This window comes from Engraulis encrasicolus, unplaced genomic scaffold (assembly GCF_034702125.1).
Source record: "Engraulis encrasicolus isolate BLACKSEA-1 unplaced genomic scaffold, IST_EnEncr_1.0 scaffold_25_np1212, whole genome shotgun sequence".
NCBI lineage: Eukaryota > Metazoa > Chordata > Actinopteri > Clupeiformes > Engraulidae > Engraulis > Engraulis encrasicolus.
In genome coordinates, this window is record NW_026945544.1 from 2,194,765 (window position 1) to 2,197,264 (window position 2,500).

Sequence of the window (2,500 nt, forward strand, 5' to 3'; positions counted from 1 at the left end):
TCAAATGACATATTCACATACTGATTCAGTTGCTGACCTTTACAATGAAGGTCAGAATGTTAACCTGAATATCTTGGGCAGCCATTCAGCAGAGACAATGCCGCTTGTCCTCAATGACTACTGGTTTCTCCCAGTGAAGTGTCCTTGTGGCCTGCGTTGACAATAAGGACATATGGACGCCTCCCTCGTGTAGCGTCCTTAGAAGTCAGCAAACCAACCTCAGGAGTCTTATGACTAGACAAACAAGGGAGCAAGGCAGACTAGTGTGTGTGTGTGTGCGCGCATGCGTGTGTGTGTGTGTGTGTGTGTGTGTGTGTGTGTGTGTGTGTGTGTGTGTGTGTGTGTGTGTGTGTGTGTGTGTGTGTGTGTGTGTGTGTGTGTGTGTGTGTGTGTGTGTTTGTTCGTGTGTGTGAGTGTACAATATGATGTGTTTACGTGTGTGTGTGTACATGTTTACTTGTGTACATGTGTACATGTGTACATGTGTGCAGTACACTTGTAGGTACACACAAAGTTTGGTACAGTGTTACCATACCCATTAAGCATTTAACACTCAAGAGCATTTATGTGGATTTGTAAAGTATATTAGATCAAAATAATAAGGGGTCTGGTCTTTTTCATCCCTGCATGGCTGTTGGATACTAGTAGTACTGCAGGCTCTGAGGCCTCTCCATCCACTAAGCTCATGCAATCTCAATGCTATCTCAACCACAACCCCCCTATCCCAACCCAACCACCCCCTATAACCCCCCCTATCCCAACCCAACCACCCCCTATAACCCCCCTATCCCAACCCAACCACCACCACAACCCCCTATCCCCACCAACCACCACCACCACCACCACCCCCCTCTTACCACCTCCACCACCCCCCTATCCCAACCCAACCACCCCCCCCCCATAACCCCCTATCCCAACCCAACCACCAATACAGCACCTCCACCCCCCAGAAAACTGTCTCACACCACTTCACTCCACTCCAGTCTAGTCAACCCACTCAACCCCCTACATGCATGCAGGCACGCACGCACACACACACACACACACACACACACACACACACACACACACACACACACACACACACACACACACACACACACACACACACACACACACACACACACACACACACACACACACCAGCATGACCCTCCTCCTCTTCACCAGTCCAGGCCAATTTCCACAGACTTGTGCCCAGAGAGAGAGAGAGAGAGAGAGAGAGAGATTGAGAGAGACAGAGAGAGAGAGAGATTGAGAGAGACAGAGAGAGAGAGAGAGAGAGAGAGACAGAGAGAGAGAGAGAGAGCCTGAGTTGGGTTGGGTTGGGTTAGACTGGGCTGGACTGGGCTGGGCAGCCTTAAGCTCTTTTTAAAACATACAGTAAAGAGGGTTACGGCAATTTGGCAGCCAAACTGCCGCTTCACAGCCCCTCTCAGCTTTAGCGAGACAGAGGGAGCAGCGTACGCACTCTCTCTCTCTCTCTCTCTCTCTCTCTCTCTCTCTCTCTCTCTCTCTCTCTCTCTCTCACTGACACACACACTCACTCTCTCTCTCACACACACACACATGCTCACACACACACATGCTCTCTCACACACACACACACACACACACACACACACACACACACACACACACACACACACACACACACACACACACATGCAAACACTGGTGCAGCTTCAGAGAAAGCTGATCATCAAGATGCTCTCGTGCAGATAAACGTGTTACAGAGAAACAGAAAAGAGAAAGAGACGGAACACGATCCCGGTCCCTCACCACCTCTTCTCTTCTCTACTCCTCTTCTCTCTTTTATTTTCCTCTTTTTGTCTTTTTTTCATCCCTTCTGTTCCCTAAAACAGATTGTTTCTTTTTTTCCTTTTATTTCGGGTGTCTTTGAAAACCCCACCCTAAATGTTGCATGTGTGTTTGTGGAGGTTTTTTTGTTTGTTTTGGTTGTGTGTCATTTTATTTGGGCGTCCTAATCTGGTCTCAGATGAAGTTTCATTGTTTCTTATGTGCAGCCAATAAGGCTTAGTGCGATGGAGTAGACGCATTATTGGGGCTCAGTGCGGCTGGCACTGGGAGAGAGAGAGAGAGAGAGAGAGAAAGAGAGAGAGAGAAAGAGAGAGAGAGAGAGGGGGGCAGAGAAAGAGAAAGAGGGGGGAGAGAGGGGAACAGAGAGATACATAGATAAAGGAAGAGAGAGAGGAGATATAAAGAAAGACAGAGACGGGAGAGGGAGGAAGAAACGAAGAAAGAGAGAGAGAGAGAGAGAGAGATAAAGAAAGGGGGAGGGAGGTGATGGAGGGAGGGAGGCGGGAAGGGAAGGGAAGGGAGCGTTAGAAAAGAGCAGTATTGCTTCGTGGCGCCGCCACAGCGAGTGCAAATCTGCCGAGTAGCACGAGGGGAGCGAAATGAAGAGATGGGAGAAATCTGGGAAAGCATCCCAGAGTTTCCAGCTTTCATTTTTTTCTTCTTACCCCCCTTTCCAGCA

General features: G+C 49.0%; 1 protein-coding gene across 2 annotated transcripts in view; it reads left to right on the plus strand.

The window, feature by feature from the left end:
• The window catches only part of wdpcp (WD repeat containing planar cell polarity effector), a 143,269-nt gene that overhangs the window by 134,867 nt on the left and 5,902 nt on the right, over positions 1 to 2,500 (plus strand). The window lies entirely within an intron of this gene.